Below are 12,892 nucleotides of genomic sequence, written 5' to 3' on the forward strand. Positions count from 1 at the left end.
GATAAAAATGTGACACGTTTCACAGGTCAGCCAAGAAACCAACTAGCCCACCTTGCACCTGAAAATTGCTTTGCTTAGGCACTGAAACGAAATGGCTTCATTTTCCCATTTTTCCCCTCGAAGAATTATCTACACAGTCTAAGGGTACTTTTGTCCTCGTCACGGTCATTAGAACGGCTTTCATTGTCTTGACAATTGTCACTGCTCACAACCTCCCCATGCTAAGTGATACACTCCGAGAAAAGTGGCCCTCGTAATTACTAGTTTTATGGTACATGAGTATCCACAAAAAGCTTGAGGGGCCCGGAAACACTTTCTATGAAAACTGAAATATGCATTGCAGCGAGCGCATTGCCCTTCCCAAAGGCTTGCCAGAAATAATTTTTCAGATTGGCCGAATATTTTCGGAGATACGAAAAGGATTCTGCATAGTTGTCACCTTTTTGGTTATTATTATCATCATCATCATCAGCCTGGTTACGCCCACTGCAGGGCAAAGGCCTCTTCCATATTCCTCCAACAACCCCGGTCATGTACTAATCGTGGAAACTGCAAACTTCTTAATCTCATCCGCCCACCTAACTTTCTGCCGCCCCCTGCTACGCTTCCCTTGCCTTGGAATCCAGTCCGTAACCCTTAATGACCATCGGTTATCTTCCCTCCTCATTACATGTCCTGCCCATGCCCATTTCTTTTTCTTGATTTCAACTAGGATGTCATTAACTGGCGTTTGTTCCCTCACCCAATCTGCTCTTTTCTTATCCCTTAACGTTACACCTATCATTCTTCTTTCCATAGCTCATTGCGTCGTCCTCAATTTGAGTAGAACCCTTTTCGTAAGCCTCCAGGTTTCTGCCCCATAGGTGAGTACTGGTAAGACACAGGTAAGACTTTTCTCTTGAGGGATAATGGCAACCTGCTGTTCATGATCTGAGAATGCCTGCCAAACGCACCCCAGCCCATTCTTATTCTTCCGATTATTTCAGTCTCATGATCCGGATCCGCAGTCACTACCTGCCCTAAGTAGATGTATTCCCTTACCACTTCCAGTGCCTCACTACCTATCGTAAACTGCTGTTCTCTTCCGAGACTGTTAAACATTACTTTAGTTTTCTGCAGATTAATTTTTAGACCCACTCTTCTGCTTTGCCTCTCCAGGTCATTGAGCATGCATTGCAATTGGTCCCCTGAGTTACTAAGCAAGGCAATATCATCAGTGAATCGCAAGTTACTAAGGTATTCTCCATTAACTTTTATCCCCAATTCTTCCCAATCCAGGTCTCTGAATACCTCCTGTAAACATGCTGTGAATAGCATTGGAGAGATCGTATCTCCGTCTGACGCCTTTCTTTATTGGGATTTTGTTGCTTTCTTTGTGGAGGACTACGGTGGCTGTGGAGCCGCTATAGATATCTTCCAGTGTTTTTACATACGGCTAATCTACACCCTGGTTCCGTAATGCCTCTATGACTGCTGAGGTTTCGACAGATTCAAACGCTTTCTCGTAATCAATGAAAGCTATATATAAGAGTTGGTTATATTCGGCACATTTCTCTATCACCTGTTTGATAGTGTGAATATGATCTATTGTTGAGTAGCCTTTACGGAATCTTACCTGGTCCTTTGCTTGACAGAAGTCTAAGGTGTGCCTGATTCTATTTGCGATTACCTTAGTAAATAGTTTATAGGCAACGGACAGTAAGCTGATCGGTCTATAATTTTTAAAGTCTTTGGCGTCCCCTTTCTTATGGATTAGGATTATGTTAGCGCTTTTCCAAGATTCCGGTACACTCGACGTCATGAGGCCTTGCGTATACAGGGTGGCCAGTTTCTCTAGAACAATCTGCCCACCATCCTTCAACAAATCTGTTGTTACCTGATCCTCCCCAGCTGCCTTCCCCCTTTGCATATCTCCCAAGGCTTTCTTTACTTCTTCCGGCGTTAACTGTGGGATTTTGAATTCCTCTAGACTATTTTCTCTTCCATTATTGTCGTGGGTGCCACTGGTACTGTATAAATCTCTATAGAACTCCTCAGCCACTTGAACTATCTCATCCATGTTAGTAATGATATTGCCGGCTTTGTCTCTGAACGCATACGTCTGATTCTTGCCAATTCCTAGTTTCTTCTTCACTGTTTTTAGGCTTCCTCTGTTTCTGAGAGCATGTTCAATTCTATCCATATTATACTTCCTTATGTCAGCCGTCTTACACTTGTTGATTAACTTCGAAAGTTCTGCCAGTTCTATTCTAGATGTAGGGTTAGAGGCTTTCATACATTGGCGTTTCTTGATCAGATCTTTCGTCTCCTGCGATAGTTTACTAGTATCCTGCCTAACGGAGTTACCACCAACTTCCATTGCACACTCCTTAATGATGCCCACAAGATTGTCGTTCGTTGCTTCAACACTAAGGTCCTCTTCCCGAGTTAAAGCCGAATACCTGTTCTGTAGCTTGTTCTGGAATTCCTCTATTTTCCCTCTTACCGCTAACTCATTGATCGGCTTCTTATGTACCAGTTTCTTCCGTTCTCTTCTTAGGTCTAGGCTAATTCGAGTTCTTACCATCCTGTGGTCACTGCAGCGCACCTTGCCGAGCACGTCCACATCTTGTATGATGCCAGGGTTAGCGCAGAGTATGAAGTCAATTTCATTTCTAGTCTCGCCATTCGGGCTCCTCCACGTCCACTTTCGGCTATCCCTCTTGCGAAAGAAGGTATTCATTATCCTCGTGTTATTCTGTTCCGCAAACTCTACTAATAACTCTCCCCTGATATTCCTAGTGCCTATGCCATATTCCCCTACTGCCTTGTCTCCAGCCTGCTTCTTGCCTACCTTGGCATTAAAGTCGCCCATTAGTATAGTGTATTTAGTTTTCACTCTACCCATCGCCGATTCCATGTCTTCATAGAAGCTTTCGACTTCCTGGTCATCATGACTGGATGTAGGGGCATAGACCTGTACAATCTTCATTTTGTACCTCTTATTAAGTTTCACAACAAGACCTGCCACCCTCTCGTTAATGCTATAGAATTCCTGTATGTTACCAGCTATATTCTTATTAATTCTCTTCTCCGGTTCTGAATTGCCCTTGAGAGTTTTTTTGGTGTTTCACAATATCTGTCAGTGTTTATTGCTGTCTCAACAGGCAGAAAGTTGACCAACAGTACCCTTTTCTAGTCCCAAAACACAGTTGCCATGACTTTATCGGCAGACTGTGTTAGAATTTTTGTGGCTGGGGCAAAGAGGGATGCCGCAACTTGTGGGACTGTTTTGTCTCAGGTGTAAAGTGGAATGCCATGGTACCCATCTTGGACACACCTTCCGATATTGCAACGTTTCCATTAAAATCCTGTGGATGGTGCTTCGGGAAGCCCCGGGAACCAAAATGCAGAGAGTACCCAGAGTGACCCTCCGATCTTCATGCATGACCTCAATCTTCGCAACTGTCTCTTCGGAAACGGACGCCCTACCGCTCCTTTCTTTGTCGTGAATTTCAGTACAGCCGGCTGTAAACTCTCTACACCACTTGCAAACGTTCTTGACATCCATGCACAAGTGGTCATACACTTCCATCAATTACCTATGAATTTCAACCTGCTTAACGCTTTTTGCATTAAAAAATTTAATAACTGCGCAAACTTCACACTTGGCAGTAGTGTTCAACGGGAGCTTCATTTTCAATGGCTGCCAAACCAAGACTGAGCATCCGAGCAAAGCGCACACGGGCTTATTTGAGAGTGGAGGAAGCGCCACTCACAACAGTGTGGTGAACACCGTATTAACAGTTTCTCTATGTCCCCCAAAAATAGGAGAACTTTCATTTGGAATTTTCCTCGTATGTAGAATAACAAAATCGAAATTACATTCATATTGTATTCCAAGCTCGCTGTTTTTCTGTTAGTAAGGAAAAGCGACTAATATCACACCTTTTTTGCCTCTTTTAAGCCACGAAATGACATGAGCTTGGGTTTTCAGTAGGGGGTGTGCAAATATAAAAATGTTTGAATATGATTACTTACAATGAAACATCAAATGATATGCACATGCATTTATTAGCAAGTTGGTTTAACATGTTGGAACACTGCAATTACATTGTCATTGGTACAAAAATAAACTAGTAAGGTATACTAAAAGATTGTTATCTCTTGAAAATTGAATAATTTCCGCTGGTTGTCTGTTCTCACCAACCTGTGCCCTGTTATACTGCATGAATGTCCTGGAAACTCAGGGGCATTTGACCCTGTACCAGCCGAAACTCATCGAATTTGCTGACAAGCAATAAGCTCAGGATTGCAACCTGCAAAAGAGTGCACCCTCGCTGTTTACAAATCTGTGTCCTTTGCCAGAGAGAGGTTAGCTTCGCTGCACAGCTTAGAAGTCCAGCGGCTAAGCATGTTTTACAAATGAAATTTTGCCAGCTGCACAAAATCGCGAAATTCAGCACAAAATCACGCACTTGCTTACCTTGGTTAAAACCAAACATTATAAAGCGTATTTACTCCTGCACCGAAAGAAATATATTCAATTTATTTCAAATATTCCTATCCAATAGAATATTCAAAAATTATAGAGTACCTATTGTCGAGTCGAGTATGATTAAAAATATTCAATATTTTTGAATATTCGCACACCCCTAGTTTTCAGGGCTCCTGTATCAATATTTCACCTACCATATGTTAAGGTAGCAAGCACACAAGAGAGCGCAAAGCAAGCTGGTGAAGGCTGGTCTGGGAAACTACTACTGGCACTGCTCTCTAAAATGCTTCGTTTATATGACCGGTGCACCAGCCAGTGGGAAATCGCAACGACACCGCTGTTGTAGAGGAGTCGTGTGTGTGATCAGTTAATGACAGTTACAAAAGAGGTCCAGAATATTTTTTTTGTTAACATATTTGTATTAGACAGAAAAACCTATCCACACATTGTAACCGAGACTACTTTCCCCACATACGTCTTTGTTTCACACAGAAAAAATCTTGAATAAGATGAAGTGCAAAAATGTCACATCCATGTTTCAGAATGTTCTAACTTAAAAAGCGAGTGGTATAGAGAATACAGTTTTGTACACATTGAAAAGTCATCTATACAACCTCTCTCACAGAATTAAGGTAAGTTGAGTTTAATCATAGCACGGCATGAACAAAAATGCTAACTTTCCACTTTCACATACAAGAAAAAATTGGTGGCTTATTTGGCATTTTGAAATGGTGGGTTAAACTTCAAAGAATTCATGCAGGAACTCCACAGGTGTAGTCCAAGTATGCATAATCATTGTGCCACTTGCTCATCTCCATGCAACCCAGTACCACCATCAATCTTATCAAACCTGATCCGGCCAGTCATTATAAATGCTTATCAACCCTTATAAGTCATTATAAATCTTATCGCAATCGATTGGCTCCTTATTAACATTTATCTGTCCTTATGGGACACAATCCAACTGCTATCAACTACTATCAACCTCACTAGTATTGCTCTGATCATTATAAGCCCTTTTTAGCACTTCATCCACCCACATTGAACCAGTAGCAACCGTGGCAAGACCAATGCTACCCATCATCACTCCTTATATCAATTCATTGACTCCTTGTGTATCTGTGCTGCGAGATGCGAAGCACACGAGCCCTTGGAGATCAGTGGCATTTCGGTCGGTGAAGGAACCCTCAATGCAAGGCGCATCACGTGACCACTGAAATGCATTGTGGATGTGGCATGTTTGGCATTACATTTTCCCAAAGTCTGAGTTTTCATGATATGCACAACGCTCCAAGATGGCTCTACGTGTGGTTCTATAGATGGCTTTTATTCCACCATCATCAAATCTTTCAAAAGCCTTCACAGAAACTGTTCTTGACATTTGTTTTGTACTGCCGGTACAACATTCATATGGTTCAGCTATATTCAGCAAGCGTGGGTATATAGCCCAGTGCATAAGAAACTCAGTATTAGAGTGCGGGGAGCCCGGACCTCAAACTGCAATTCAAGGCCGTCCAGAGGGCCCAAGAACTGGCGGAGCGTCACCACGTTCCCGTCCCGATTTGGGCGTCGCCTACGGTTTCGGCCCAAAGAGCTCGCCGCGTGCGATCTCCAACGGCTTAGACCCCTCAGGACCTCAATAAAGTTCTTGACTGACTGGAGTGTGGGGTGTTAGGTTCAAAATTCAATATTGCCAACATTTTTCTTTTCGAATTTATTTTGTTTTACACATTAATTTCTTTATAGCGATTCATCTTACATGACGGATGGATGGGTTTCCTGGTTGGGTATGCCTAGAACTGCTTACATATGGAAAATCTTTTGCTCTATTTGTAATGTGCTACATAACTTACAAAAGAGTGTATTTACCATTTTCTTTAACGCTAGGAACTGGATGGTAAATGTAAAAAAAAATCATAAGTCAGAATATCAACTATTTTTGTCTTCAAAAAATACAAATAATTTCCGATTTCTGTAAAATTACTTGAGGTCCATCTCTTGTGATCAGTTTCCTGCAAAATTATGTTGCTATGTTTTGTTATTGATAAAAATATGCAACATATATACTAAGGTACTCACTTCACTGTTCAACGATGGGGGTAGTTATCAAGGTCAACAGCATACTTATTCCAATTTTCTTTCCAAGAAAACAAATTTCACAGTAGCTGGAGTTGGTGGAAATCATGCACAGGCAGCCAGAATCATTATTGTGATAAAGGGCCGTTTTGAAGCTATGACGAGGCTATAGAGATCGACTAATTTATCATTCAAAAAATAAATTATGGGTTTTTTCTGCTTATGAGGCACGCCGTAGTGGAGGACTCCAGAAATTTTGACCACCTGGGGTTCTTTAACGTGCACCTAAATGGCCGTTTTCGCATTTCACCCCCATCGTAATGCGGCCACCGTGGCCGGGATTAAATCCTGCGACCTCATGCTCAGCAGCCCAACACCATAGCCACTGAGCAACCACGGCGGGTTTATCATTCAAAGCTTGGGTTGAGAGGTCTGTGTCTGATGAAGTTATATGAAAGTGGAAGAACCGTAGCTTTAGGTTTAAGACTTCGGAATGTAATTATTTGTGTTATTTGTGCCCAGTAAGTAACCATTCAGAGAAGTAAGTACTAATGCAAACCGAACATTCTTTTTTCAATCTGTGCATGCACACTGCACAACATATAAGGAATTTCATTGGTCAGGTCGCACAGCGTAATGTTATTTCACATACTGAATTCACCTTAGTTCAATAGATCTATAGCGAAATGTTTAATGTGTAGAAAACTACTCTCTATACCATGCGCTCTTCCAGTTGCAAAATTTTGCGGCCTGATAATGCGATTTTAGCACTTTTTTACAGTTGAGATTTTTTCTGTGACAAAGTAGTCTCTGTCCTATTCTGTGGGATGGTTTTCGTGCCTAAAATAAATATTTGGAACTGCTTCTACAATCTGTCCTTGTCTAAACACACCCCGCCGACTCCTCCACTGCAGTTGCGTCACTTCCCACTAGGCATATTGTCACGTGGTGGTGACGTTAAGAACACAGTAGCGATACTGTGAACAAGAAAACTAACTTTTATTGGGCGAACCTGTGCCCACAAAACAGGCTACACTTATAGCACAACGATAGCAGCGAACACGGTCGGCGATCGTCGAAAATCTGATCAGCGGGTCAAGCGCGTCGGCTTTTATACAGCAATCATCGAATGTTCCAGATTAAACGTTGGGACCCGCATGCCTTCTAAAATGTTCTACACCATTCGTGTCAAGCGATGAAATCAGATAACACAACGTTCAGCGACGACAGACAGCGGATAGAAGCATCGATAACTTTCCAGAAACTTCGGATACATGCAGGCGCGTCCCGCGCTGTACGATAACATTTGTTAGGCGACAAAACTTGTCGCCCGATAAAGACAAGTACACGTGTCAATACCCCCCTCTTAAAAAGCATCGACCCGATGCTGCAAACAATCTAAAATTATAAGTAAGCACTCATAGCAAAGAAAAAAAAATAAGGAAAGTTCGTTAGCGTCCGTAAAATGGTTTAAGACGCACCACGTGGACCACTTCAGGTCGTGCGCGACGTCGCTGTGAATGCGAAATGCCGTCTGGCACGACCTCATAGTCCAGTGCGCCAATACGTCGGATGACCTTGTAGGGTCCGAAATAGCGTCGGAGTAGTTTCTCACTGAGTCCTCTTCGGCGTATCGGTGTCCAAACCCAAACACGGTCGCCGGGCTGGTACTCAACAAAGCGTCGTCGGAGGTTGTAGTGTCGGCTGTCGGTCCTCTGTTGGTTCTTGATCCGTAGGCGGGCGAGCTGTCGGGCTTCTTCGGCGCGCTGGAGATAGCTAGCGACGTCAACATTCTCTTCGTCAGTGACGTGGGGCAGCATGGCGTCGAGCGTCGTCGTCGGGTTCCTGCCGTAAACCAGCTTAAACGGCGTGATCTGTGTTGTTTCTTGCACCGCCGTGTTGTAAGCGAATGTTACGTACGGCAGGACGGCATCCCAGGTCTTGTGTTCGACGTCGACGTACATCGCTAGCATGTCGGCGAGGGTCTTATTCAGCCGCTCCGTAAGACCATTCGTCTGTGGGTGGTAGGCCGTGGTCCTCCTGTGCCTTGTCTGACTGTATTTCAGAATGGCTTGAGTGAGCTCTGCTGTAAAGGCCGTTCCTCTGTCGGTGATGAGGACTTCTGGGGCGCCATGTCGAAGCAGGATGTTTTCGACAAAGAATTTCGCCACTTCGGCTGCGCTACCTTTCGGCAGTGCTTTAGTTTCAGCGAAGCGGGTGAGGTAGTCTGTCGCCACGACGATCCACTTATTTCCGGTTGTTGATGTCGGAAAGGGTCCCAGCAAGTCCATCCCGATCTGCTGGAATGGTCGGCAAGGAGGCTCGATTGGCTGTAGTAATCCGGCTGGCCTTGTCGACGGTGTCTTGCGTCGCTGACAGTCTCGGCATGTTCTGACATAACGGGCGACGTCGGCGGTCAGGCGCGGCCAATAATACTTTTCTTGTATCCTCGATAGTGTCCGGGAAAAACCGAGGTGTCCAGCGGTCGGATCGTCATGCAGGGCGTGCAATACTTCTGGACGAAGTCCTGACGGGACAACAAGAAGGTAGTTGGCGCGGACTGGTGAAAAGTTCTTCTTCACGAGGAGATTGTGTTGAAGCGTGAAGGAAGATAATCCGCGCTTAAATGCCCTGGGGACAACGTCGGTGTGCCCTTCCAAATATTCCACCAGGCCTTCTAGCTCCGGGTCTGCCCGTTGCTGTTCAGCGAAGTCTTCCGCGCTTATCATGCCAAGGAAGGCGTCGTCATCTTCGTCATCTTGCGGCGGCGGGTCAATGGGGGCGCGTGATAGGCAATCGGCATCGGAGTGTTTTCGTCCGGACTTGTAGGTGACAGTGATGTCGTATTCTTGTAGTCTGAGGCTCCACCGCGCCAGTCGTCCTGAAGGATCCTTTATACTCGCTAGCCAACACAACGCGTGATGGTCACTGACGACTTTGAATGGCCTGCCATAAAGATAAGGGCGAAATTTAGCTGTAGCCCAAACGATGGCGAGGCATTCCTTTTCGGTCGTAGAATAGTTGCCTTCCGCTTTTGACAGTGACCGGCTAGCGTAAGATATCACCTGTTCAACTCCGTTTTTCCTCTGGACTAGAACGGCACCGAGGCCTAGGCTACTGGCGTCAGTATGGATTTCTGTATCGGCGTACTCGTCGAAGTGCGCAAGCACCGGCGGCGACTGCATGCATCGTTTGAGTTCTTCAAATGCGTCGGCCTGCGGCGTTTCCCACTTGAACTCAACATCACATTTAGTTAGACGTGTCAACGGCTCGGCGATGCGTGAAAAGTCCTTGACAAAGCGCCTGTAGTAGGCACACATGCCAAGGAATCTACGCACTGCCTTCTTGTCGGTGGGCTGCGGGAACTTTGCGATGGCGGCTGTTTTCTGGGGGTCGGGGCGTACTCCGGATTTACTGATGACGTGGCCTAGGAACAGAAGCTCGTCGTAAGCGAAGCGGCATTTTTCTGTCTTCAGAGTGAGCCCTGATGACTTGATGGCCTCTAGTACTGTTGTAAGCCGCCTAAGGTGATCGTCGAAATTTTCGGCGAAGACGACGACGTCATCCAAGTAAACAAGGCAGGTCTGCCACTTCAATCCTGCTAACACCGTGTCCATGACGCGCTGGAAAGTTGCAGGCGCCGAGCAGAGTCCGAATGGCATGACCTTGAACTCGTAGAGGCCGTCTGGCGTGATGAAGGCGGTCTTTTCGCGATCTCTCTCGTCGACTTCTATTTGCCAGTAGCCAGACTTGAGATCCATCGACGAGAAGTACTTAGCGTTGCAGAGCCGATCCAATGCGTCGTCTATTCGTGGAAGGGGGTATACGTCCTTCTTCGTGATCTTGTTCAGACGACGATAATCGACGCAGAAACGTAGGGTTCCGTCCTTTTTCTTCACCAGGACAACAGGGGATGCCCACGGGCTTTTCGACGGCTTGATGATGTCGTCGCGCAGCATTTCGTCGACTTGTTCTCTTATAGCTTCGCGTTCTCGCGGCGAAACTCGGTAAGGGCTTTGGCGGAGTGGTCGAGCGTACTCCTCGGTGATTATGCGATGCTTGGCGACTGGTGTTTGTCGAATCCTCGATGTCGTCGAAAAGCAGCCTTTGTATTGTCGGAGCAGACTTCTGAGCTGCTGTTGCTCAATCACTGGGAGACTTGTATTAATGTCGTAGTCTGGTTCGGGAACCATGGTCGTCGGGGTAGATGCGGCGGAATCCGAGAGGACAAACGCATTACTGGTTTCCACAATTTCCTCGATGTACGCGATCGTCGTGCCCTTGTTGATGTGCTTGAACTCGTGGCTGAAGTTTGTCAGCAACACTTCAGTTTTCCCTTCATGCAGTCGAGCGATCCCTCTTGCGACGCAAATTTCACGGTCTAGCAGGAGACGTTGATCGCCTTCGATGACACCTTCTACGTCAGCGGGTATTTCGGTGCCGACCGAAATAACAATGCTGGAGCGGGGCGGGATGCTCACTTGGTCTTCGAGCACACTCAAGGCGTGGTAACTACGAGGGCTCTCCGGCGGTATCGCTTTATCTTCCGACAGCGTTATTGACTTCGACTTCAGGTCGATGACTGCGCCGTGTTGGTTCAGGAAGTCCATACCGAGAATGACGTCTCGTGAACACTGTTGGAGGATAACGAAGGTGGCAGGGTAAGTCCGGTCATGAACGGTTATTCTTGCCGTGCAGATTCCAGTCGGCGTAATGAGGTGTCCTCCAGCGGTGCGAATTTGGGGGCCCTCCCATGCAGTCTTAACCTTCTTCAACTGGGCGGCGATGTGTCCACTCATTACGGAGTAATCGGCCCCTGTGTCGACTAAGGCAGTGACTGCGTGGCCGTCTAGAAGTACATCGAGGTCGGTGGTTCTTTGTCTGGCGTTGCAGTTTGGTCTTGGCGTCGGATCACGGCTGCGTCGTGTTGAACTGAAGCTGGAACGTCGCGTCGTCAAGTCGTCGTTCGTCGGTGTAGTCTTGCCTTCCTGACTTCGTCGGGACGGCGGCGTGTCGTTGTTATGTCGTCGAGATCGTTTCGTCGTCGTCTTCGTCGGCGGCGGAGGATCTTCGTCAGTTCGACGAACAGCAACCGCACCTCCATCGGTTGCTGCTTATAGTTTTCCGGATATGGGCTCGCTGACCGGCCCCGGGCTGGGCCAGTGTATGGTCGGCGCTGCGGCGACAGGTAGCGGCCTGGTGATGGCGAACGGTACGGCCGTCGAGGGCTCCACTGAGTAGCGGCGAGGTAATCGGCGATGTCACGTGGGCGCTCGCCAAGCTGTGGACGCGGCGCGTTGACGGCGAAACCTCGCAGTCCCATCTCCCGGTACGGACATCGTCGGTAGACGTGACCCGCTTCTCCGCAGTGGTAGCAGAGCGGGCGGTGGTCAGGAGCACGCCAGATGTCCGTCTTCCTCGCGTAGGTGCGCTGGGCGACGGGTGGTCGTGCTGGCGGCGGCGGCGGCGGACGACGAAACTGTGGCGTGACAGGGCCCTGGCGTGGTCGCGGAGGGGGTCCTTGACGGCGTGCGACGGCGGCGTAGGTCATCGCTTGCGGCTCACGCTGCGGCGATTCAGGGGCTACTCCAAGTTGTTGTTGGAGTTCCTCACGCACGGCGTCGGCAATCGAAGCCACTTGAGGCTGTGATGATGGGAACAGCTTTTGTAGCTCCTCCCGCACGACAGCTCGGATAGTCTCGCGTAGGTCATCGGCGGCCAGTGACTGAACTCCGACGTAGTTTGTCGAGGTCGTGCGGCGGTCGAATTGCCGGTTTCGCATCTCGAGTGTCTTCTCGATGCTGGTGGCCTCGTGAAGAAACTCGTCGACGGTCTTCGGTGGGCTTCGTACCATTCCGGCAGAAAGTTCCTCCTTCACACCACGCATCAGCAGGCGGACTTTCTTCTCCTCGGGCATTTCAGGGTCGGCGTGGCGGAAGAGACGGCTCATTTCTTCCGTGTAGATCGCGGTCGTCTCATTAGGTAGCTGCACCCGGGTTTCTAGTAGCGCTTGGGCTCGTTCTCGGCGTACGACGCTTGCGAATGTCTTCAGGAAGCCACTTCGGAAAAGTTCCCAGGTTGTTAAGGTGGCTTCTCGGTTTTCGAACCACGTCCTGGCCGCGTCTTCCAAAGCGAAGAACACATATCGCAGTTTGTCGTCGCTGTTCCAGTTGTTAAAGGTAGCGACTCTTTCGTACGTCTCAAGCCAGCTTTCCGGGTCCTCGAAAGTTGAACCGCGGAACGTCGGAGGCTCCCTGGGCTGCTGCAGCACGACGGGTGACGCTGGTGCTGCCATTGGGGTGGACTTGGTGGCCATCCTTCTAGTCGTCTCGGGCAAAA

General features: G+C 47.5%; 1 long non-coding RNA gene across 1 annotated transcript in view; it reads left to right on the forward strand.

Moving 5' to 3' along the window:
• The window catches only part of LOC139056331 (uncharacterized), a 27,878-nt gene continuing 14,986 nt past the window's right edge, over positions 1-12,892 (forward strand). The window contains exon 1 of the long non-coding RNA XR_011512286.1: positions 1-863. This is a non-coding gene — a long non-coding RNA (uncharacterized lncRNA). The remainder of the gene's footprint in view (positions 864-12,892) is intronic.

The sequence above is a fragment of the Dermacentor albipictus genome, chromosome 2 (assembly GCF_038994185.2).
Source record: "Dermacentor albipictus isolate Rhodes 1998 colony chromosome 2, USDA_Dalb.pri_finalv2, whole genome shotgun sequence".
Lineage (NCBI taxonomy): Eukaryota > Metazoa > Arthropoda > Arachnida > Ixodida > Ixodidae > Dermacentor > Dermacentor albipictus.